The sequence below is a fragment of the Manis javanica genome, chromosome 1 (assembly GCF_040802235.1).
Source record: "Manis javanica isolate MJ-LG chromosome 1, MJ_LKY, whole genome shotgun sequence".
NCBI classification, from domain to species: Eukaryota; Metazoa; Chordata; class Mammalia; order Pholidota; family Manidae; genus Manis; species Manis javanica.
Window position 1 is genome coordinate 102960120 of NC_133156.1, and position 26812 is coordinate 102986931.

At 42.3% G+C, this 26812-nt stretch overlaps 1 long non-coding RNA gene across 1 annotated transcript; it reads right to left on the minus strand.

Moving 5' to 3' along the window:
* Positions 1-1601: 1601 nt before the first annotated feature.
* Positions 1602-7560, minus strand: LOC140848786 (uncharacterized). Its single transcript, XR_012129917.1, has 3 exons — positions 7481-7560; positions 6770-6866; positions 1602-2335 (listed from the first exon to the last, which is right to left on the minus strand). It is a non-coding gene; the product is annotated as an uncharacterized lncRNA (long non-coding RNA).
* Positions 7561-26812: the final 19252 nt, after the last annotated feature.

The following is a 26812-nucleotide window of genomic DNA, read 5'->3' on the forward strand; positions in this document are numbered from 1 at the left end:
CCTTCAATGATGCCGAGACCAGGCACAGCCCACCACCCCAGCTCCCCTCATTAGTGACTCCCAGCCCAGACGCTGATAGGCCTGAGGGGGCCACACCCTAATCACGCAGCTGATTCTATTCCACTTCCCAGCTGTTAGAAGCAGAGGCCTCCTTGTAAAGTCCTCTTAAAGTTTTCCCAGTGGCTTTTAGATGCCAATGCTAAACTTTGCCAGAGTATGTGTGTTCTGAGACTAGGCTTTTGGCGTCAGACAGGTCAGGTTCAAATCGCAACTATATTCTCTATCGGACCCTTGAGCAAACTACTTAACTCCTCTGAGCCTCAGCTTTTTCATCTGTAAATGGGAGGCAAAAAATACCCAACTGTAAAGATTAAGAAAGGTATGTTACATACAGATCCCAGAACAAAGCATAGTACATAAATGCAGTTCTTTGCCTTCCAGACCTTATCAAAAATAAGGAGAGAAAGTCAAGTCAGTCAATACAGAAGAGCAATAGCTCTTTTTAACCCTGTGTCGTGTCCTTTTGCTATGGGCACACACATTACATTCACTTACCCAGTAGAAGCTAGTACACAGGGCCTCCTGAGAATTAAGCAGTCTAGCCCAGGTACACCCCTTTCCTTGGGAAGGAGGAGGACACCAACAGAAATACGGAAAGATTCGATCTCCCAACCACAGGTTGAACCAGTGGCTTTCAGGCTGGCTACACAATGGAATCACCTGGAGAGCAATGGGAAAATATCAAGGTGGCTCCTAACACCAGAGATCCTGAATTTATTGGTATAGGACAAGGCCTGGCCAAATGTATTTTATTTTATTTTATTTTATTTTATTTTATTTTATTTTTGCCAGCTGTATTTTAAAGGCTCCACAGTGACTAAAGTGTGCAGAGGTCTGAGGGCCACTGGGTTCAGGCTGAAAGCACCTAGGTTACCCCAGAGGGAACTTTGACTTTCATCCCTTCTCCATGGATGCCCGTCAGATTTTGATTCATGATTAATGTGTTTGTTTCCTTGGGTAGCAATAACCCTAGGTAGAAATTATTAGAGGGAAAGTTTTCTCTAGTCACTTACATTTTGAATTTTAAATTCAGCACCCAAAGCCTCAACCACTTTGTGATCTTGTGCCAAGCAAATACAGCCTCCTCTCTGTGGGTGACAGATGGATGCAGGGATACATCTGACTCTTGTTGCTGTTATGCTTCTCTTGGGATATTTTGTGTTTGTAATACATGGTCCTACTTCTATGTATAATTTATTTTAGAGGTACCTATCATTGCTGATTCCAAACAACCCAACAGCAATATCAGTTAAACTCAAAGCATTCATGCAAAGAAGAAAGCATCTTTTATACTCCTCTCCAGTAAGAATTAGGTTGCATAAGAAAGTATAAAGAATCTCCCATTTTATTCTCTAGACGTGTGTTCAGGGATCCAAGCCATGCAAATAGGGAGAAGGGGTGCAAGGGGGCTTGGAAGAACCTGAAGGAATAGAGCTCGTTAGGGGAAGAGTTTTCAGACAGGCATGGTCTACAGTTATGCTACTAAAGCCCTGGTGGGAACACCAACCTCTGAGCAAGAAGTGAGGAAGTGCCAGTCAGGAGACTGTCCTGGCTTCTTCCAGACTTTCCTCAAGGGACCCTAGTTTTATGAAAATACTGGTAGCTGTGAGTTCTCTTGTGTGCTGTCACCTTCACACATTTATTTCATCCCCACCTCACTCCTTTGTAGAGCAGATATCACAACCCAATTTATTGATGAGGAAACAGCCTCTGAGAAGCAAGTCACTCAAGTTTAAGACAGGTCAGGCTGAAATCCAGGTCTTCTGAGTTCACTGTCTTTTCCAGGACCTCACACATGATTAAGATTGTGATTTTTTTTTCTTGAAAGCACAAACCTCACTCACAGTAGGATCACATAAAAGTAAATTAAAATGGCTTCTCTGAAACCACAGTAGAGGGCTGGCCCAGCATCCTTGGCTAGATTTCCAGGTCAGGCTGAGTTCTCTGAGTAAAGACAGTCTAGCTAATCTGACTGAGCTTTAATGAACTTCCAACCTCAGTGAAAAAGAGTCATTGTTTGTTCTCAGATACAGTTGATGGAGCCCTGCTGCATGGGCTTTTTTCTCCTTCAGGCCCAGCTCAAATCTCTTATCCTCAGATTAAACATCTTGCCAGGAGGGTCTGGTGGCATCTAGGCCGCTCTTCACAGTTTGTCCTTTTTTCTCCTTCAACTGGCTTGCACCACTTCTCTGCTTCAGACAGCGGGCAATGCTATCTCCTCCTGACAGAGGTGAGAAGCATGCCCACTTCTCCCCACACCATCTGTCAGATGTTCCTGGTCCAAACATTAAATTATACAAAATATTGGCCCTTAATCTTTTTCAAGAGAAATACAAATTTAAAATATATAAGTGAAATCATATCCTTTGTACATACAGCTCTTTAGAGAAGGGACTCTAAAAATTTGACTATTATTCTCCTCCAAAGATGTCAGAAATGTCTCTCCATGATAGTTGACTCTGAGAGATACTATAGCAAGTCTCTGAAATTTTTCTGAAGTTTTGCTATGAGCCTCAAAATCACTAGAACCTTGTTTTCTATTTGTATGAAATGGAAAGCTCTAGCCATTGAAAGGGTTGGAGCAATTTCAGAGGTGGAAGTAAATAACATTTTTCCTAACCATTTCACATAGATGTCAGTGAGCTAGTTAGTCTTCACTGAGCACCTACTATATACATATGGTGTTTCTCTTTACCCACAATTCAGCACTTAGCTTATATTATCTCCCAGACAAGATTAAATTCTTTGAGAAGACCTGTTTTTCTCATATTTCTTTCTGACTTTTCAAAGCTCAATAGTCTTATGATATGTGTTGATGTATTGAGTCCTCTCCAAGCCTTAAAATAAAAAGCACTGATTTCCCAACTGATAATTTACCTGCAAGATAGCAAGACCAGAGGTTATTAATCATATATACCTACACATATCACTAAAACATCTCTGGGAGGCTGACTTTCAGTCAAATTAGACAAAACCTTTATAAAGAAAGTGAGGAGAAGGTGAATGATGCCATCCCCCCAGTGGTTATATTTCAAATCAGTTATCACCCACTAGGACCTGCTAGATGCCAAGTACACAGCTTGAGGTCTAGAGTGAGAAATATAAGAAATAATTTTAAAACACTGTAGAAAGGGCTATTAAAGAAGTCTGTGCAAGGGCTAGAAGAGGTCAAAAGAGAGAGACTCAGGGATCCTGAAAGAGCTGAGGCTTCATAGAGGAGCTCACTTCCAAGCTGGGTGTTGGAATGCAACACTTACCAGGGAAGATGCAAGTGAGGGGGACACATATGTCAGCGAGAGGAGCGTGGTGGCTCCTCCAGGCATGTAAGATGTTCCCAGCAACTGGAGTAGGGAGTGTGGTGATAATGAGGCCTTCCCACATTTGGAATGCATCCTATAGGCAGCAGGGGAGGGAGCCTGTGGAGCTTTAAGACAATGTATCTGATAATAAGATTTGGTACCTAGAAAGATCTGGCAGAAGTGTGGAGAATGAATGGAAGAGGGAACAAATGTGAAGAAAAGGGGCAGGCACAGCTCTCTCCCTTCCTTCCTCAGAAGATGTGCAAATCATTCCCATAGGTGTCACAGTGTTATCAGGAAGCAGCACTGATGCAGGCTGGGAAAGACGGATCCCACTTCTAAAGTCTGCACTTCAACACCCACCACACGGAACTTGATTTAGGACAACTGTTACTGCAGAGGCATTTGTCCCATTTCCATACTAGACATTATTTGTGCCCCAGATATTTTCAAACAAAATGGGATAGTTCTGTTGGCTCTAATTGAATTCAGTTTATCAACACCTAAAGTTCCAATATCTCCTTGATTGTGACAATTTCTGTGGCAGCTATTCTCATACTGTCTGACAAGTTAAGAATTCAACTTCTTCCAATTGAGGTAGGGCAGTAACATGGGATAAACATCATGATTAACTTTTTCTGTCTATGATGAACAATGCTGAGATATAAACAGTATCATAAGAACAGGAGGGACCCTACCTTAAGGCTAAGATGCCATTTTAAAAAAGAAAGAGTTAAAAAACTACAGACCAATATCCCTGATGAACATAAGTGCAAAAATACTCAGCAAATTTTCAGCAAACTGAATTCAAAAATACATAAAAACAATCATCCATCATGATCAAGTAGGATTCATCCCAGGGATGAAACGATGGTGCAACATTTGAAAATTCATCAACATCATCCACCACATCAACAAAAAGGACAAAAATCACATGATCATCTCCATAGATGCTGAAAAAGCATCCGACAAAATTCAACATCGATTCGTGATAAAAACTCTCAACAAAATGGGTATAGAGGGCAAGTACCTTAACATAATACAGGCCACATATGATAAACCCACACCCAACATTATACTTAACAGTGAGAAGCTGAAAGCTTTTCCTTTAAGTTCCAGAACAAGACAAGGATGCCCACTCACCCCACTTTTATTCAACATAGTTCTGGAGGTCCTAGCCATGGCAATCACACAACACAAAGAAATAAAATGCATCCAGATTGGTAAGAAAGAAGTTAAACTGTCCCTATTTGCAGATGACATGATATTGTACATAAAAACCCTAAAGAATCCACTCCCAAACTACCAGATCTAATATCTGAATTCAGCAAAGTTGCAGAATACAAAATTAATACACAGAAATCTGTTGCATTCCTATACACTAATGATGAACTAGAAGAAAGAGAAATCAGGAAAACAATTCCGATCACAATAATATCAAAAAGAATAAAATACCTAGGAATAAACCTAACCAAGGAAGTGAAAGGCCTATACTCTGTAAACTGCAAGACACTTATGAGAGAAATTAAAGAAGAAACCAATAAATGGTAACACATCCTGTGCTCATGGATAGAAAGAATTGATATTGTCAAAATGGCCATTCTGCCTAAAGCAGTCTACGGATTCAATGCAATCTCTATCAAAATACCAATAGCATTCTTCAATGAACTAGAGAAAATAGTTCTAAAATTCATATAGAACCACAAAATACCCCAAATGGCCAAAGCAATCCTGAGAAGGAAGAATAAAGTGGGGGAAATTACTCTCCCTGACTTCAAGCTCTACTACAAAGCCACAGTAATCAAGACAACTTGGTACTGGCACAAGAACAGGCCCATAGACCAGTGGAACAGAATAGAGAGCCCAGATATAAACCCAAGTATATACGGCCAATTAATATATGATAAAGGAGCCATGGACATACAATGGGGAAATGACAGTCTCTTCAACAGATGGTAGTGGCAAATCTGGACAGCTACATGTAAGAGAATGAAACTGGGTCACTGTCTAACCCCATACACAAAAGTAAACTCAAAATGGATCAAAGACATGAATGTAAGTCATGAAACCATAAAACTCTTAGAAAAAAACATAGGCAAAAATCTCTTAGACATAAACATGAGTGACCTCTTCTTGAACATATCTCCCCGGGCAAGGGAAACAAAAGCAAAAATGAACAAGTGGGACTATATCAAACTAAAAAGCTTCTGTACAGCAAAGGACACCATCAGTAGAACAAAAAGACATCCTACAGCATGGGAGAATATATTCATAAAAGACATATCTGATAAGGGGTTGACATCCAAATTATATAAGGAGCTCACGTACCTCAACAAACAAAAAGCAAATAATCCAATTAAAAAATGGGAAGAGGAGCTGAACAGACACTTCTCCAAAGAAGAAATTCAGATGGCCAACAGGCACATGAAAAGATGCTCCACATTGCTAATCATTAGAGAAATGCAAATTTAACCCACAATGAGATATCACCTCACACCAGTAAGGATGGCCACCATCCAAAAGACAAACAACAGCAAATGTTGGTGAGGATGTGGAGAAAGAGGAACCCTCCTATGTTGCTGGTGGGAATGTAAATTAGTTCAACCATTGTGGAAAGCTGTATGGAGGTTCCTCAAAAACTAAAGATAGAAATACCATTTGACCCAGCAATTCCACTCCTAGGAATTTACCCTAAGAATGCAGGAGACCAGTTTGAAAAAGACATATGCACGCCTATGTTTATCGCAGCAGTATTTACAATAGCCAAGAAATGGAAGCAACTTAAGTGTCCATCAGTAGACAAATTGATAAAGAAGAGGTGGTACATATACACAATGGAATATTATTCAGCCATAAGAAGAAAACAAATCCTACAATTTTCAACAACATGGATGGAGCTAGAGGGTATTATGCTCAGTGAAATAAGCCAGGCAGAGAAAGAACAAAAAAAAAAAAACTGAAGGAACAAAACAGCAGCAGACTCACAGAACCCAAGAATGGACTAACAGTTACCAAAGGGAAAGGGACTGGGGAGGATGGATGAGAAGGGAGGGATAAGGAGGAAAAGGGGGCATTAGATTAGCACACATAATGTAGCAGGGAGTGGGGATATGGGAAAGGCAGTATAACACAGAGAAGACAAGTAATTACTCTATTGCATCTTACTATGCTGATAGGCAGTGACTGCAATGGGGTATGTGGTGGCAACTTGATAATAGGGGGAGTCTAGTAACCATAATGTTGTTCAAGTAATTGTACATAAATGATACCAAAATTTTAAAAAATAAAAAAGAAAGAAAGAAAGAGTTGATGTCTTGCCAATGGGTTTCAGCCCCAGGCAAGTTTGCTATGGATTCAATGTGACCACAGAAAATGATAGTGGAATGTTCTTGTGGCAAAGGGTTTATTACCTGGCTTGTTCTCCCGGCGGTAGGTCGAACATCTGCATCCAACAGTGTGCAGGTCTGTAATCCTCCATCATCTCTGCCTCCACCCAGGGTACTGGGCCTAGACAAATTGATAAAGAAGAGGTGGTACATATACACAATGGAATATTATTCAGCCATAAGAAGAAAACAAATCCTACAATTTTCAACAACATGGATGGAGCTAGAGGGTATTATGCTCAGTGAAATAAGCCAGGCAGAGAAAGAACAAAAAAAAAAAACTGAAGGAACAAAACAGCAGCAGACTCACAGAACCCAAGAATGGACTAACAGTTACCAAAGGGAAAGGGACTGGGGAGGATGGATGAGAAGGGAGGGATAAGGAGGAAAAGGGGGCATTAGATTAGCACACATAATGTAGCAGGGAGTGGGGATATGGGAAAGGCAGTATAACACAGAGAAGACAAGTAATTACTCTATTGCATCTTACTATGCTGATAGGCAGTGACTGCAATGGGGTATGTGGTGGCAACTTGATAATAGGGGGAGTCTAGTAACCATAATGTTGTTCAAGTAATTGTACATAAATGATACCAAAATTTTAAAAAATAAAAAAGAAAGAAAGAAAGAGTTGATGTCTTGCCAATGAGTTTCAGCCCCAGGCAAGTTTGCTATGGATTCAATGTGACCACAGAAAATGATAGTGGAATGTTCTTGTGGCAAAGGGTTTATTACCTGGCTTGTTCTCCCGGCGGTAGGTCGAACATCTGCATCCAACAGTGTGCAGGTCTGTAATCCTCCATCATCTCTGCCTCCACCCAGGGTACTGGGCCTAACTCTTTATATAGTGACTCAGTCAGTAATAGCTTATTGTCTACGGGTGTGGAAGAAGTAGCCTAGCAACAGGCCAGTTACATCATAAAGCAGTTTAGGTTCAGTGAGGATCCTGGCCATAGGAACCCCAACTTTCCTAACATACTCTTCAGTAATCAGCCAACAGCCTACCTTAAGGCAGGGCAGGCAGTCTTAACTGATACATCTCCACTCTGAGGGTAACCACTATCTTGGAAAAGAACAGGATAATTAAATATCTTGTGTTGGGTTTACTTAGCAGAATCAGCTGGAGGATAAAGGAGAGAAGACATGGTGTCTCTTACCAGAAATAAGCATCTTGAGACCACAAGTCAAGCCTGTACTCAACAACCCTCCCTCCGCCTTTTGCCCCTTTCTTGAAAGTCTAAAAAGACAGAATCCCCAACCTTTCAGTGCACCTCCTCTCTGAGGACACCCACACTTTCCTCTAAGTGCGTATTTTCAAATAAAGCTTTCTCACTGTTGCTCAAATTATTGTGGTTTGTCTCTTTGCTATCTCATTTTATTTCCAAGTCTTCAGTCTGTCTCTACTTTACTCCTAATTAGCAGGAAGGGGCTGATAAGAGCTCAGATTTGGGCCTGCATGTTTCTGTTGCCTGGGTGACCTGGAGGAAACTGGAGCTGTGCCATCTGCTCTTAGTAGCCTACCTGAAAATCTCCTTTCTTTGGGAAGTTCTCAGAATATAACCTTATTCCATCCTGTGCTCCATGGGTCCCCCAAATCCTGGAGTGGTGGGGTCTAGTCCCCATGCCGTGCAGATCCAAGCAGACACAGGATGCCAGGTGACCCTGGCTTCAGAAGTTGGCAAGGGAATCTGCCCTAGGCCAAGAACTTTCCCTCCGCACTTTCCTGTTCTTTCCTGCCAGCAAAGCAGCTGCCATTCCCTGCTGCTCTTGCCTTAATTAAATCCTTCCTTACCTAACACTCATGTGACCTATTTGAGAATTCTTTCTCTTCCAGAGTCAAGAATCCTCCCCTGTCCAGGTTGAGGTTTCTCCTCGTATTTCACCTGGTGCACAGGGAGAGACCTCCCAAGACACAGATACCTGGCAACACAATGACAGAAAACACATTTGAAAGTATTTGTCTCTGATCCTATAAAATGTGGCCATAGAGTTTTGGGTTCAACTTTTGAAGCTCTGGGCTTCAAGCCCACATTGGACCGAGATGAAATACAGTGATCAAAGCAGTTCCTTTGAAGTGAATTTCAGAAGAGTTAGAACTCTGCCCTCATTCCTTTCTAAACCTGGGAAATTGCTTCTTTATCTTTTCTTTTTCCTCTCTTTTTTTTCTGAGAAGAATGATTGAATTTATCTGCAGTTTCTCCTTACTCCCTCCAGAAAGACCAATTGCTCTGAAGGCGTTCTGAAGCCTTTCCTATTTTAAATGGTATCTCCCTGTAAAGCCAAAATGGACCCATCTGGTCTTTCAATTTAACCCCATAGGTAGGGAAACAAATGAATCATTATCAAACTTTTTGGAGAAAGGACTACTAAGTTTTCTATTGATACATGCTGGAAAAGAAGAGATGATCTCCTGCCAGACAATGAGAACACATCCAAGAAAGCAGAGTGTCCCTTAATCACACGGCAATGGGAGCCTCTGTGCTGGGGGCTGGCTCCTCATGGACCCATCAGGCCTGCTGTCATTGCTGGTTTTCTTGTCTGTCTTTCCCTCTACATCTCAAGCAGAGTCTGAGTCTTGCTCATGTCTGCATTGGCACTGCCTGTCACATTGGATGGCACACCAGCATAAGGATAACTTCAGTTAAATGGAAGCCTACTCCATACTGGGCCACTGTGCCAGCTGCTTCAGATAAACATGATATTGCTTAATCTAATCAATAACCCAATTTTACATATGGAAAGGTTATGACCCCCAATTTACATATGGAAAACTGAATCTCACAAGGTTCATTCAACTTACTCAAAGTTACATATCTAGGAAGAGTCAACAGAGATTTGATGTCAGTCCTCATGACCCCAAACCCAAATCCTTTCCACTCACTGCACTACCTCGAAAGGGGAGAAGTGGGCTAAGCAAGGGCTTCAGCTCTTGAGCTAATTCTATAAAGTCCAAGTAGTGTGTGTGGACTGCAACTGCATTGCAAAGCAAATGTCCAAAAGCAAATTCAAATTTCCATTTGACCTGTACCATAAAACAACATATATATATATGTACCATAAAATAACATATATATATGCACTTTTTCATACAACAAATACAAGACTCCTAGACCATGTTACCCAAAGGATGGTGCACAGACCAGCAGCAGCAGAAGCAGCTGGGAGCTTTTTAAAACTGCCGAATCTTAACCTCACCCTATTGGATGAGAATCTGCATTTTAATAAAATCAGGTGATTCATATGCACATTACAGTTTGAGAAGCACTGCTCTAGGCTTTTTAAACCTTGATAGTATGTACCCCAGTTGTCCCCGATGTTGTTTATCTTACCATCTCACCTGCTTACCTAGACTCCAGGCAGTCTTTCTATGCACAGGATTTCATAACTTCACCCTCTCCAATCGTGTGGATAGATTACATGGTGCCATGCCTGTGGTAGGTCTCCCTAAACATGATTGACAGAACAAACACTATAACCAAGCTCAGAGCCATGATGAACTTCACTAAATTGGTTTCCACAATTGAATCAATAATTTATCCAGTAGTTCTAAACCCTGCATGCACATTAGAGCCACCTGGGGAACACTTAGAAAATGTTGATACCCAGATTCAACCTAGCCCAATTGAATCAGATCTAATGTGCAAGAGTTGAGGGCATGGCCTAGCCTATCTATTGTAGTGTCTTGTGCATAGTAGATGCTCAGTAAGTGTTTGTTAAAATATTGAATGGTGAAAAAAAGAATTCAGGGTGACCAATCTAAATTTCTTTAAGGTCAATTTAATGGTAAATTTGAATTCCCATTATTTACTTACAGTGACATTTAATCTCACTGAGAATCCAGGGTTTTCATTCAAGTCACTTACCGAACTGTAGTTTTGTTCTCCTAACTTAATCATGAAATAAATCCTCTTGTCTCTTACTGGAATACTGTGCATCTAAGTAAGCAAATATGGACTGCCAGGCATCATGCATACAAGCAACTCATGACAGTGTCTAACCTACAACAGCATTAGGAACTGGAAACAGACAACAGACCAGGATGGGGGGCTCTCAGATTGGATTCTAGTAGTGACTGCATTTGTGGTTTGAACGCCTCCATGCTCCCTATCACTCTGTAACACAATGTGGCAGGAAAAGAGTTTCTGTTTGGGGAATATAGTAAGTTGATTGCATTGATGGTCCAATTAATGTTCTCTGAGTCTCCATGCTATTTGCAATGTGACTTTATAGCTCCTCCCATGAAGAGATAAGAGTTCCTTTCCTACTTTTTACATCTGAGCTCTGACTCACATAATGCAATATATGCAATGGTTCACTATGTGTTCTATGCCTAGCCTCGGAAGCTTTGTACATTCCCACCCTTTTCTTTTGGAATCCTCCATGACCATGTGAATAAATTTGGGCTAGCCTGCTGGAGGATGGGGGGCCACATAAAGGAGACACTAGCTGTTTCAACAAAGCCTCCGAGTGACCGGCCTGAATCAGCAGAGCTGCACATCTAACACACAGCTGACTGACATCACATCAGTCAGCCAAGCTAAGACCAGGTGAATCACCCAGTTGATGTGTAGACCCACAAGCAATAAGAAATGCTTATTGTTTTAAGCTGAATTTTAGGGTAGTTTGTTATGCAATAGCCAAATGAGGCAAAGCAAATGACTGATGGACCAATTTCTTTAAGGTCAAAATGATTTGACTTGGTGATAGAGGCCGTGTCATCTTTCTGGTTCTACTCCAGGAGAATATCCACCTCTATAAAAACTAGCACTTCCGAGGCATAAACAGAGGAGGATTGTGGACCTGCAGACTATTGGGTCTAATTCCAGTGCTGGACCTATTGCTGGGAGAACAAAGCCTGCCTGACGTACTCCCTGCTTATTCCTGGAAGGAGAATGGGTGGACACCTGACCAAAAGGGCTGATCAGATTCCTGCTCCAGAGACGTTGAAACAGACAGAGGACATGTTAAAGTATTTAAGGATGAAGTGTCATGATATCTGTATGTATAGAGAAGAGAGACAAAAATGTATAGTAACATGTCAAATTTTGAAACTAGGTAGCATAAGAGTCCCACAATTAAATATCATCAGCATCCTTTGTCAAATTTATAAAAGCAGTGGAGAAACAAGAGTCTTCAGAGCCATAACTCCAAATTTCCTTCAAGTTGCTTTCTTCAGTATGCATAAACTATATGGCTTATGAACCAATAAAAAAACTCTTGGGAACAGGATAGCAATTACATTTATGTACTGTTAGGGTCCAGGACTCCAGGGTTTCCCAGAGAACAAGACACACGGACACGGAGATGAAAATCCAAGCAAAGTCTTTATTCAGCCAGCAAGCTGGGGTCGACAGCACCTCCCCTGACACGCAGGCCGAGTCCGAGCTGCCGACCCCGAAGCAACTTTGGGTACTGATTATATAGGATCTTCACAGCCGTTACACCAAAGCCCGCGCAGTTCTACAACTAATAGGTTTAAAACACACTCTATATTGTAACCAATGGGAAACATTGTAACCTTTTTAGGGAACGCGCCAGTTGCCTGCCCGCTTCAATTGTTATCTCTTACTTACCCAAGCATGTCTACGTGACTTATCACGGGTTACATCCCCAGGCGTTCCCAGGCTGTTGCTGACTTCTAGTTATCTAACTTAGGGTAGGCACATTTCTCAGAAGCCTCGGGTAACTTACACAAGACTGGGTGGCTCTCGCTCTAGGCAGTCAGGTTAAGTGTCATTAGTTCTTTTTCCTGACTCTTGATGCTCTCTGCACTCCGTTACAGTACATTAATTTATAACCATGAAAATGTCTTGGCTTTCTCCTTAAACTACAAGAAGTCTGTATGAAAAGATGCTACTTCCATTCTCCAAAAAGATAAGTACACAACTTAGATTTAAATATTGAATTTTAATTTATGCAAGCCAGAACTAACATTTTTGTGAATTAAAATCTTTAATATAATCTATTTAAGCTCTAAATTTTAATGACACCCCCCAAAATTTGCATCTAAATGGGTTAAAGTGCAATTTATATTGCCTAATGTAATCTAATTATATTATTAACCTAATATAATGTTATATTACAGAAAAAAATTGTCATATTTTGAAGTTTTTCAGCGTTTTCTATTTTAAAAAGCTAACATTGCTTTACATACATATTTTAAATCCTCTTGAAAGCATTAAAAGAAAACCATTGAATTTAAAATTATAATTAATAGGGAAACAGTAGTGTTTGAGTCCCTTTTCTTTCTCTAAGCTAAACAAAACAAAAAGTCCTAAACACAATTACATCGCATCAGAAGGCCTCAGTCTCCTACCAGTGTTAATGGAATATTGGTGATCTATTGCTCCCTTACTGAGCACCCATTTGTGAATTACAGACATTTTTAGCTTATTCTTGGTAACAGTACTGAATATTGTAAGGAAGTCACCAATGTGAATAAAATAAATGAGAAAAATTTTTTTAAAAAAAGCTAGCACTTCCTTCTTCCCATTTGTGAGATGTATGGACCTTGAGGGCATTATGCTAATTAAAATGAGTCAGACAGAGAAAGACAAATACCATATGATCTCACTTATATGTGGGATCCTAAACAAAACAAAAACAACCAAACCCATAGATGCAGAGAAAAGATTAGTGGTTGCCAGAGGTAGGGGAAGGTGGGTGTGTGTGAAATGGTTGAAGGGGGTCAAAAGGTACAAACTTCCAGTTATAAATAAGTAAATCATGGAGATATAATGTACAGCATGTTGACTATAGTTAATACTGTGCTGCATATTTGAAAGTTGCTAAGAGAATAAATCTTAAAAGTTATCACAAGAAAGATACTTTCTATAACTTTGGTAATGGATGTTAACTAGACTTATTGTGATCATTTCACAATACAAATATCAAAACTTTATGTTGCACACTTGAAACTAATAAAAATGTGTGTGTGTATATATACACACACATGGATATATAAAATATGTACATATATATATAATTAGTTTTTTATTTATTCTCCCAAGAAGCACTAGTACTATGAATGAATAAATGGGTAAATACATTGTTTACAGTTAATATATATGGTTTTTTTCCTCATTATCCTGCCAGTTGAGCACAAAGCAATGAACAGCCAGTCTGTCTTGTTACTAACCACATGTCATATTAACTACTGAGTTGAATTAACAGTGTTCTGATCACTTTTCAGCCTGCCTGACATGCCAAACTCAAAAACTCCATCAACAGCATCTTCATGGTGCTTTTCAAATATATGCAAAGAAGCCAGTTCTTCCCAACTGATATGCAAGTACTGAGAAGAATTTCACTGGCTAGGCAAAGGCCATCAGTCTCAGATCGTCCCTCAGTTCAAGAACTAGATATTTCCATTCTAGCTCTGAGCAAAATCCTAGAGGATCTTCACTGGAACACTTTGTAGATCCCCACAGGATTAAGTATACATAGCACACAGCAGCTCTTTGATCTTTTTTGGTAAAGACTCTTGTTTTTTGAGTTAATGTTATTTGCCATTTATTTAAGTTTAACAATCTGCTGGGCGCATTCAGGGAGCAAGGGCTGGGCACAAATTCTGACAAGAGGGCTGGTCATATTACTAAGGCAAGCTTTTGAGAAATGTTACTTTCCCAAGAACTCAGAAGGAATAGAACAGAACTCCCTTTGCAGTTAAGTAATGGCCCTAGCACTTGCTCCCCCTGGTAGCAGAGACACAAGATGTGTTACGGAAGTTTTAACTAAAGCACCAGAACTAAAAATGCCACATTTGAAAGCAGGTATGAGACTATTATGATATAGGATTTATATTAGAGTTGATTTAAATCCATTGTGACTCGTACCCTTGAACCCCTCTCATATCTCATACCCAGCCTTCTCTCACATGAAAAGATGAGGGTTAGAGTTAGAAGAACCATTTATGAGGGACCTCTTGGTATGCTGAGTCCAGATACCCCTTCCCATCTCTCATTTAAAGCCTAAAGAAAGTGGCCACAACAAGAACACTTGGAAAGCCTGATATATGTTTTCTGGCTTGGGGGACATTGTGACCCCACATGGAAAATCTGGCTGGCTGCTTCAGTGGCAGAGCAAAGGATGAGGGCTTGTTAGGCTACTGCAAGGGTGCCTGAGGACATCCTTATGGACTACATGCAGGTCACTCATGTGAAGGAGACAAAGGGAGGCCTGCCCAGAGGCATACATAGTCCTGCACAGAAAGATGCCAGACGTACCACCAGAGGAAGCAGCCATAGCAGGAGCTTCACCCTAATGAAGAAAAACTGCAGGTGAGAGATCACCAGCCACTGGAAGGAATGGAGGCCTGTAGGGGAGAGGAGGTCTCTAAAGAACCTTCAAAAGTGCAGGTAGGGAAACACCTGCCAGACTCAAGCACAAAACGCCAGCTCCTGCCTCTGTGAGTCCTGTTTCCTGGCCTTTTCTCTTCTATCCCCTGCTGCCCTGGAGGGTCAGACCTTGAGGTTAGAGAGATGCAGGCAAGGCTGGGAAGAGTGAAAGGGTTTCCCAAAGAAGCAACCAGGCTTTGGTGGGTCTTAGGAGGAAAATAACCGAAATTTATTCTGTCACAGTTGTGGAGGTCAAAAGTCCGAAATCTGTTTCACTGCACTGAAAGGCAGGGGTTGGTGAGGCCCTGCTCCCTCTGGAGGATCAGGAGAGAGGCTGCTCCTCCCTCTTCCCGCTTCTAGTGGCTGTTGGTGCTCCCTTTCTGTGGCCGCCTCCCTCCAGTGTCCACCTCCCTGGTCACAGGGCCCTCTCTTCTTCTGTCTGTGTAACAAAACCCCCCTCTGATTCCCTCTTATAAGGATACATGTGATCAATTTAGGGCCCACCCTGATTGTGCAACATAATCTCCACAATCCTTCATTTTAATCACATCTTTTATCCTATAAGGAAATTCATCCTTTTGCCACATAAGGCAGTATTCAGTTTCCAGGGATTAGGCCGTCTTCGAGGGATATTATTCAGCCTATCATGGAGCACTGAGGAAATTAAATAATGTGTGTAAGGTGCAGTTAACACCTAATGAATAATCTAAGGCATGAAGAGGTCAACTAAATTCAGGGTCACACAGCTAAGTGGTGGATAAGTTGGGTCTTGAAGAAGCTAAGCCTCTTGATTCTAGTAAAAAGCTTTGTCTTCTGCTATACACAGTGACAAATGGCACCGGCATCCTTTACAAGCTATAGCTACTTTCAAGTTTTATTTCAGGGTCCTATAATAGTTTCCTCAAAAAAAATTTCCATTTGGAGGCTTTTAGGAAAATATGAAAGGAGAGTCTATCAGATTCGGCCACTGGAGTTCTCCCCATTTCTACTCCAGCATTGTTTACAGATCTCACAGGCCAAAAAATAAAACATGAGATTTCTGGGAGGAGAAGAGCTGGAGATACAATGAACCACCACAAAACAATGGCTGTGGAGTCTGACTGTTCCAGAAGAGCTTGATGAATGCCTGTTTTGAGCAGAACTACATCCGACCATTTAACATGAAATTACAGAGTAGATGGGTCAGCAGACACTTGCTTCTAACCTTCTTTACTACTTAAATGTAGACAAGACAGTGCTTACTATGAGTCCTTATACCTTGGACATGTGAGTCATAGTTTGGACTGAAAGAAGCAGGAGGGACTTTCCCAGAGCTAGTGAAGGATAAGGGCAATCATCAATCTTTGGAAAAGCCCCAAAAAAACTCCTTCAACAAAACCTCTACTGGGCAGAAAGTCACCATCTATGTATCTCCACAAGCCCTGTGTTGACATTAGCCATGCTGCCAGGGAGCTATCTATAATACAGCAATCCAACAATAACACAGGAATCCAAGAGCCTGAGAAAACAGAATGTAAGAATCAGGTAGTTACTGTTGATAGAGGGACAGAGAGAGGAAGATGGGAAGAGACAAGTGGGGCCACAGGGAGCCACGAGGTGAGGGATGGCCCCTGCTGGGCCACCTCTCTGGAGACCAGGTGACAGTGTGGGAAAATAGATGACCTGGGCTGGAATGAGATTCACAGAATGTTGCAGCGATTTGTGCATGAGATGAGTGGAAAGCTTAATTTCCTTACAGTTTTTCATAGAGTAGCCCTAAGGAAAAGCCAAAGCCTGTTTAGATAACTATGAAAGCTCTTGTCTTAGACATCATGAAACCAGTGGGCTTTGCAATCTGTACTTTTTTAAAATTCAGTGGCTGTCAACACACTAAGTGCTAAAAATAAGTCCATTTCCCCTTCTCCATTTTATAGACCTGAAAATATTGAAGTTCTAAGGGTGTTTCCACCTCTGCCACCCACTTAGTGTCAATTCAAAGGTGAAACTGTTAAAATTAGTCCTTTTCATATGATGCTGACTTTCTTCTGTCGTCTTCCAAAGTCAGGAATACAAAATCTGTTGAAGGGGAACTTGCCTCTCTCAGAAAATCTTTTCAGCTAATTATATCCTTGAGTTGAGCAGATCTTGGTTGCTTTCTTCTGGAAATAAGAAAAAACCACTCCTTGCCTTCCCAGGGTGCAGATGGAGGTAATCACTCTTCCTGGTTTTCCACTCCAACCTGACCTCTGAGGTCTCCAGACTGACTCTCTAACAAAAAAGGGGAACTTTTGCTTTTATTGATTTTGTTATGGTCTCAGCCCAGCACTGAAAGCAGACACAAAGGGTCTGACCTACGCACATGAGCAAACATGTGTGTCTGGCACTAGCAGTAGAAGATGTCTGAGCTGACTCAGACCAGCGACAGCTCTCACCTCAGGCCTGCACGCACTCCTTTTATAGCTACAAGGTACTGCTCATTACGGCCCCTGGCTCCTTTGCTGACCTCTCGCATATTATCCTATGTCCCATGTCAGTTTAAAGTGTTTAGATAACTATCAAAGGTCAGAATGTTACCTTTTAACAGCCACACTGGGACTTCAATGAAGATACTTCAGGCAGAAGACAAGGCCTACTTAGCCTTTTAGTCCAATCTCTGGATCTTAAATGGCAAGGGTTCTCCAATCTTGCCAACAGTTATAGAAATGATGTTTTGTAGAGCCCTGCTAGGGATGGATTCTGAGGCTACAAACTAGCTCAATGGGAAAAAATGTCATAATCAGTTAGCAAGGGCCTGGCAGCATCCAAGGCCATGTATTTGTCAATTCCATTCAGGATCCATCCTAAAGTCAGTATCACCTGATGACGTGTATGTTGGTCTGGTGTGCCAACTTCTAGATGCTCGTCCTAGATCTGTGCTTGACCTCAGAAACTTCAGACAATTTCTCCTTGCTTCACTTCCTCCTGTAGGAAAACATTCTGTTGACAGTAATCCCTCTCAGGGATGCTTGAAAATAAATGGGTTAATTTTAAAGTGCTTAGGGCTCTTTGAAGGAAGAGCACTACATAAATCCCCAGTAGTAGTACCGCTATTGTCTGGATTCCCTATATAAAGAAATAGTCTCTTAGGTCGTTAGATTTCTTTGACTGGATTTTAGTCTCTGTGAGGTATATAGACTGCTATCACATGCAACTAAGACAAATTGACCAATGAAAACACTATACAGGATGAATCAGTAATCAGAGTTTGACAAGTTCTGTTAACATCACCTGGTCTAATTGCTGGCATGCTGACAAACAGAACACAGTCATGGTAGATGTGATCCTTGAAAGCTCAGACAAGAGACAGCCTCTTACTGCCATGCTATGAGGCGAGTGGAGCCGGGAGCTCCACCACATGCACGGACATTCCTGTGGCCATCGTTGTTCCCAGACACCTGAATCAGCCCAGCATCCAATGAACAGGGTAAATGGCTCACCAAAAAAGTAATCCCAGGTCTCAGAATTAGCCTCAAAGCAGCAGCAGATATATGCAGCTGGCACTCTGGTCAGGAACCAAATACCTGCAGTGGCCGAACACATGTATGTATCACAGGCTTCAGGGAATGATAAGGACTAAGAACAAGCCTGTCACAAAATGCTGTGTTATTTAACACAGTGACAATGGAAAGAAAATATATACAATGCAGCACTGGCTGGCTAATGATTGTAGATCCTGGAACTGGAGAGAGGAGACCAGGTTCTTGTCGTTGCTCTGCTCCGTACCAGCAAGGCAGCCTGGGATGCATCACTTCCTCTCCATTTCCTCATTTGTACAGCAAGAAATTTAAACTAGTTGGTCTATAAGGTTCTTCCAGTTCTAACTTTCTGTGAATCCATGATTCTAGTTTTAGGACTAGGGAGGTGGTAAGCCCCACGAGCACAACCTTGTGCTTTCTTAAATCCATGATACCTTCCCACCCTGAAAGTATTCAGCCACAGTAGTTGGGCATTTTTGGGTCAGGGCCACCTGGAAAAAAAGCATCAGTGTAGCTCCTTCAGAAGGCAGGGGTCTGCTCTGTCCTTGCTGTCAGCACTGGGACCAGTAAAGCAGGAGGGCAAACCCATTCAGATACTGTCAAGGATAAGGGTAAACAAATGGGTCAACCTTTGTACCTTCCCATGGCACTATGAACCGAAGAGGCCAAGACACCAAGAGATTTACAAACATGTAAGAAATTTTGGGACTAAGTGTACTAGAGCTGTTACAAGTGAGAGGGCCCTCTACATACATCTTCTGTTAGTCAAAAAGAATGAAACAGCAGAGGTTCCCTGACCACCCCTCCAATGGACTTCTGCTCACAAGGCCTGGAATTTCGGGAGGAGGAGGGCAGCCTCTCTAAGTGGGCAGAGGGATGCCGGAAGGGGACGCAGAGACACCAGAGAAGACTTCTTTCTAAGGCAAGTATCCCCTTTTGCAACTTTTGGGGTTAGGACACCAGGGCTGGAACACAGCACTAGATTTGGCCTTGCACAGGTTAAGCTTCTGATAAATGGCAGTTTAAATAAATTGAAATATAACTTCCTGAAGCCTCTGTGTAGCACTCACATGAGTGGCCTCCAAAAAGTGAAGCCACTATTATGTAAAACCCTCTAATGAAAGCCTTGAGTCAGCTGACCTACTTCAAAGTGTAGAGAATTGGAGTGGCTCTTTGCCATTCTTTGTTATTCTGAAGAGCTCTCCTGAACCTTGTTTTCAAGAACTGAAGCCCTTTCTCACTGCTTCAGCATTTAGATTTTTTAAAGTCCATTTTTAAGTGTTTTCACATTTGATTTTGGAAAAAACCTTTCCCCATGGTCTTCCAAAGGACTTTCACCTAATAACATGGCTGCACAGGGATGTGGACACTCCCATTATCCCAGGTTATAAATGCGGCTCCCTCTGTGAGAGTGGGTGGCCTGGCCCAGCCCCCTGGATCTTATTTTGCTGTAAGGTTACTGTCTTGATAATGGGTTTCAGCCCAGGCAAGTTTGCTATGAATTCAGTGTGACCAAAGAAATTGACTGCAAAAAGCTCTTTGGGGTGAAAGGGTCTTACAAAACTGCCGTCCAGCCCATCTCTCTCTCCTGCTCAAGCAGCAACAACACCAGCCCTTCCCCTCACCTCTCAGGTACAGATAAGCCCTCCTTGCCCAGGTAATCACCCATTGATATGGAGATGAACTTCTTCACCCCTGAGGAAAGATGCAAATGCACTAAAGCCATACTTCTCTCCACCTCTGAACACCTATTGATATGCAGATATACTAAAGCCAGGCAAGATATTCTGGAAATGTTACAGTTTTACCCACAGTTACCTTTGCAGGACTTCCACCTTCTTCCAGTCCCCTGAGGAAATCCTGGGATGGCTTTGCCAAAAAGTCTCATACCAGCATTTATTATACTTATTTCTGGGAGTTACAGATGGAGAAGGAAGAGCTGCATTTACAATCAATTTCCTTTTTGAAACTTGAATAAACCTGATACAAGCTCATGATAATAACATGGACTTGACTGGCTAAACACATCACTGTAACTGTTTTCTGAAGAAGGATGGAGAAAAAGCACAGGTTAGCAGAACCTCTTGAAACTTCTGTGTTGTGGGTTGGTTAGGCCAGCTCTCAACCAACCTGCCAGCATCAATGCCCCTAACCAGTCTTCTGTCTCATAACTCTCATCTCTCCCCTCCTGCCCACTGAGGCCTATTTTGAACTCTCTTTCAGGAAGATTGGTGAGTTCAGTTTCATTTGGCCCTTTTTCTGAGGTTTGTGAGATTTTGGTCTGCACCATGTTCCTGCTGGGCAGAGCACGCCCAGACAACCTTGTCCACCTATCCCTTCTTCCGCGCAGTAAGCTTCATGCAATCCCCACCCCTTCAGCAGCCCTCTAGCTAATAGGAAGCCTCTCAGACTGCCCACCTTTCCTTTGTCCCAGAGTTCCCCCCTGTTTCACCACAATCCGAAAAGGAACTGCAACAATCTGCTGGTGTGAACATGTTGCTTACCTTCTTACCTCTCCCGAGTGTGTTTTATAGTTAAACTTATTTCTAATATTGAGTGAAAGGAGGACATTTTCTGTTGTTAAAAAATTATAGGCATTGGAAAGAGCTGGAGTATTTGGAGGGGTCAGGAAAAGGGACAAAGAAGCTTCCTAGGACCCATAAAGTGATTCTTATCTAAGATATGTGCCCCAATGCACACATTCTGCCTCGGTCCCAAGGTTGAATGGGAGCCCAGGTTGCGGTGATACCCAAAAAGAACAATATGAAGTCATCCCAGTTACTAAGATTACTGACTTTAGTGTCCCATTCTTCAAATTTTGCCTTGTCAAGGATTTCTTGACGTGTAAAAGCACAAGTCTGAGTATGTGCATGTGTGGATACATGTGTGCATTGGAGAAGTAGACCTTTGCAATGGGCAAAACTTCAGCTAAATTATTACTGGGAACAATAATCACTCACAGGTGAAGACACTGAGAGGCAGGGAGGGCAAAGCAGCATGGTTAAACCTTGAGAACAGGGCCTTGTGTAATGAGGTGGGTCACCAATCCAGAGCCCCTGGTGCCTGTTTGCGCCCCATCCACTCCTGGCCTCTGCCCTTTAAGCTCAGTGTTTCTCCAAGTTTCACCAGTACACTTAAGTCTTTTTCACAATTGTGGTGCATTATTACTCTATTGTAGATTGATAGACTAGCAAATTACTACTAAGTTTGCTCAGTTGTGTTGCTTTTCATCAGTCTCTAAGGAAGGACCAAAGAAAACATTCAGACCTTTTGAGGACTTGCTCAGGCTCCTTTTCCATCCTAGACCTCATTGCAGGCCCAGTGTGATACTTTTTGATGTGTCAACTTGACTGGGTTACAGTCCCAGTTATTCAACCAAACATTAATCTAGATGTATTAGATATAACTGAAGTCTCTAATCAACTGACTTTCAGTAAGGGAGATTATGCTGAAGAATGTGGGTGGGTCTGATCAACCAGCTGAAAGGCCTTCAAAGTAAGGCTGGGACTTGCCCCAAAAGAGAAGAAAGCTTCCTGTGCACACCAGCCTCAGCCCTTTAGATTTCAGACTTGCTTTGCCATCGCCCATTACACAGTCCAGTTACTTGTAGTAAATCAGTGAGTGGCAGTCTCTGCGATCCGGCAGATAAAGAGATGGACGACTGAGAATCCCTGCATCCTTGCACCACCCTTCCCATTGCAACTCCGTCTCTATGGCCCTCCTGTCACGTGCTGTTGGGGCAAGAGTCTGGTTTATATCTTCGTGGTTCTCCCTCTCCATTCCCATAAAGAGGACCAAATCCATTCTGCTGGAAGTCATTCAGCTAACAGATTTTTACTGACACTCTATTCAGGCATTACTGTAGCTGCTGAAGATAAGCCATTATCTTTGTGGTTGGAGAAACATTTTTTTTACTTTTACATTTTTTACTTTGCTTTCTTGTTTTATTTAACATACGAATAAGGAAGAAAGGAAATCATTTCAGAATGTAGTTAAGGATTATGACAAAAACAAACTGGGTCATGGGGTGGAAGTGATGACAGGAGGCAAGAAGCACAGGCTGGACTCTGAGGAGCAAAGACCTGGAGGGTCAACTGGAAGGAGCTGAGCACAGATCTGGTGTGTGAAAGATTAGAAACTAGCCACAGAGCTGTCCCTCCCTCAAGAGGTGGAGTTTATCTCCCCGCCCTTGAGTCTGGCCATACCATCCATTTTTGCTAGTGGTCCGTTAGCAGAAGTGATGCAGAGGCTCGAAAAGCACGCACACATGGGGCTTCCTCCTCTTGCTGCTCCCAGGAACCCTGTGACTGCATGTGAAGACGCCTGGGCCAGCATGCTGGATGACAGGAGACGCTTGGCCAGTGGCCCCTGCTGTCCTGTTTGGCAGTCTGACAAGCACCAGAACCAGGAGCGCATGCGTGCACAAGCCCAGCTCAGACTTGAGCTGGCCAGGCCCAGGGGAGAGCCACTCAGCCCATCCACAGACTCAGGAGCTAAACACCAGTTATTGCTTTAAACCATTAAGTTGTGGGGTGTTTGTGAAGAACAGACACTCACTGATGCATGGAGGAACTGGGTACAGACTTGTTACATCTGAGGGAGTCTAGGGAACTTCATAAAGCCCCCTGCTTCCCTCAGCACTCCATTTTACTGAGCCCCAACGAGCCTTCCACGTCAGTCCTCACTCTCTTTGGCTGGCAGTTCTCTACAGGTGGCTCGTGTTCCTCTGTGTCTTGCAAACAGAGGCACTGACTTTCTTTGTTCTGGAGTACGTTTCCAAAGATTTTTGTTTAGTGAATAGCCCTGAAAGATAGAGTGTGGCCCTTCAGAGCACAGGGTAAGCGTGCTTAGTGCCCACTGAGAAAGCTCCGAGGTCCTCTCCTTAGCAGATGCTACTGCACCCCGGGAGAACTGGAGCTTGGTGAATGGAGACAAGAAATGGCTGATATTCTGGCCACTGCTAATGCTGTGAGTTCTAAAGTCTGTCTCTCACTCAAGATCCTCAAGTCTTCTGCCAGCATCCATGAAACCATGGCCAGCCAACTTGTTTAACTGCAAGAGGGTAAAACTGCAGGCCTCTCACAGTTCTTGACACCAATTAATCAAAACTCCTGTATTTAAAGCTATCAGCCAAGCTCACACAGGGGATGCTGTTAGTGTCTGAAAAGGTCCATTCTCTGCAAATTACCCTGGAAAAGCATATTATGTGCCTGCTCTCAGGAACTCCAGGACAGACACATCTGTACACATCCTTTTTTTTTCTTTTAAAAGACACAGGATAAATGCCTGAGGCCAAATCCATTTTGTATATTATTAAAGAAAAAGGAAATGGTAGGCTAGATATACTAAGAACACAGAGCTTTAAAAGGAAATAAAAATATGGCTGGTCTCTCCTCTTCTTGCTTCCTCTCTCCTCTCCACCAGCCCACCAGGTACTCAGTGGAATGGAAACTGACCTGAACAGTCTTATGCACAAACTCCATCACAGGACACAGAGATACAGAAATCAGTGAAGCCGGAAAACTTGGAGTTTTTATTACAACAGCTCAAGAAAAACATAGTTCTTGCTCCATTGACTATATACAGAACTTCTCAGGCATCCTAGCATTTTAATACAATTCAAAACTCCATTTTCAGGGCAAGAGAGACTTACATATTTGTTCCTAACCCCAGTGTCTTCATCATTCCCACCTGAAAGCTGTGCATATGCACTTAATTCATTCTCAGGTTTGTCAGACAAGCTGTTGCTCTTACTAGAACATTCCGTGGAGAAAGCTGATGCAGAAAGAGGTTGAGGATCCCAGAGCAATTCCTTCAGGCAACAATTAAATGTCTGCAACAGTTAGATGTCCTACAGATGAGCAGTTACTTACCAAGAGCACCTTAGCAAAGCTGAGCCTTTGAGCTGAGCTTCTAGAAAATGTCCTTGTCTTCTGTTTTTGGGGGCCAATATCTTTTTCCCACAAGGCCCAGATTATGTAGGACATGACCCACCAGCATGCTCCATTAGCCATACGGTACCAGTTCCTCCAGGTGTATGCAAAATGGGGGCTCTCAGCCCTGGCTGCTCGGCAGAAACTCCTAAGGACCTTTTTGAAAAAAAATACTCACTTCTATAGGCCCACACCAGACCAATTAATTTAGAATCTCAGGAGAGGACAAGAAGGAAAACCTTGTTAGCATGTAACATTAAACTACAGCTCTAAGCACATAAACATCAAAGCAAATGGCTTTGCTCCCAAATCCACTCCATTCTACAGAGGGGATTAAGGTGAGTTTTGATATATTCATTTACTTGCCCTGAATTGAAGATCAGAGCTCTGATGCATTCTTTCATTCATTTAATAAGTATTTGTTGATCACCTGGCAAATATCAGGCTCTACCCTCAAAGAGTCAAAGACAAACAAGGCAATAGGCAACTTTAATGCCCTGGACAGGGAAGTGCAGAATTTTCTAAGAACACAGCAGAGGGACACCAACCCTTCATTTTGAGAACTCAGTTCAGCCTCACACCTGTACCCCAATCATGAAGCACTTGTGCCTCTGGGGTCTGGATCCTAAGGGTCCTTCATCATTTGCAATAGTTTACCAAAAAACCAGATGGTGCTTTTAATAAATCTTGTGAGCACCTGAATAGCTTTTTCCTCTCTTATTTAAAACAAAGACTTCCAGAATGAACAGGAAAAAACAACTGACATTCCTAAACCCAAGGTTACATGGGAATTCAGAAGTGACAGCTTCTGAGTGGGTTTCAAGCTAGAAAACAGGCTCACGAAATGGGCCCCTGGCATCATCTACACAAGCCGCAAGGACCACAACAGAGCCTCCCATGGAAAAATCTCTGCCCGAGCAGAGCTGTCAAAGAGCACATGTAAAAATTTGCACTACAAAATGTGGGGGGATGTGTTTCTTGTTGCTAGGAGATGGGTAGCAACTTTTGTTGGATACATTATGAGTGAGCATAATTTGCCTTGTTTTTTCTTGTGCTAACATCTGCAAAATAAGCCAGACAGACAGACATCTCTTCTGGGAATGCTGGATCCTATAGTGTACCTTTTTTTATTTTCTGGAACAAACATTGCTTATTTTTGCCCTTCATCCTGTGCTGTGACTAAGAGAGGAAAACTGGACTTATAATAGCTCCATGACCTGAGAGCTGGATGATTTTAGGAAAGTCATTTAACTGCTCTGGAAACTTAACCTCCCCAGCCTGTAAACTGGAGCTGATGATCACAGTATTGTTGCAGAGATTGAACGAAACAATATAAGTAAAGGTGCTAGTTGAATGTCTGGCACACAGTAGGTATTCAAAAGAGGAGCCACAGTATTTCTATAATCCAAACCCACACTTGGAAAGAAGGGGATATAATATAGCAACTTTGATTTTCTGGCTTCCTGCAGCTGTGCCATATGTGTTTCTCTTTATCTAATAAATGAAAAAGAAAAAGTCCTGCATTTAATAAACAGTATCTCCCAGATCAGCCTGTGTGGCTGGTCCTGAGCAGATATGGGACAGTATCAGGAAGCTGACACACTGAAACCCAGCTCTCTAAAACATTGGCAAAGTGTAAAATATCTAATATCCTGTTGCTGCATATCTATTCAGATTCTTCAACATTATCACTTTTAAGCCAAGTTTTCAGAAAACTCTGGTAGAAAAGTGGGAAAAAATGTGACTTTCTCTCAAGTTAGACAGTGTTCTTGTATTTCACATCCATTTTCCACCCATATCAAGTCCACTCAGGTGAGCTGAGGGAAATAAGCAGGGACATGAGATGATGCAGCTAAGGATTCTTTAATAAACGTCAAAGATGAAGAGAAGAAGGTTGGACGCATCTGAATGAGCACATCTGGGGCCTGAGTATACAGTGCTCAGGGCCGAGTCAAGGAGCTGCCTCAAACTGTGGGTGTTTTTACACAGCACACACTCACCTCCAGGGCCACATCCATTTCCTCAAATCTTCAGAATGGCTCTTCTTGTGCACAAGGACCAACTTGGGCCATTACTGAGAGCAGCTCTGATAGGGCCCCGCAGCGGTTCACTGTATTGCCAGAAATCCTGTCCTCACTTTCCAAGAAAAATGCACTCATTTCAACTTGCATAGCAGAAATCGTGCAGCAGCAAAGTTGTACATGGGAAGCACCTTCTCACCACCTTTAATCTTAACCTTTTCTTCTTTCAGCACTGACAAGTGAGTGGGTAGATGTAGATACTACTTTTTTTGTGACTTATCCT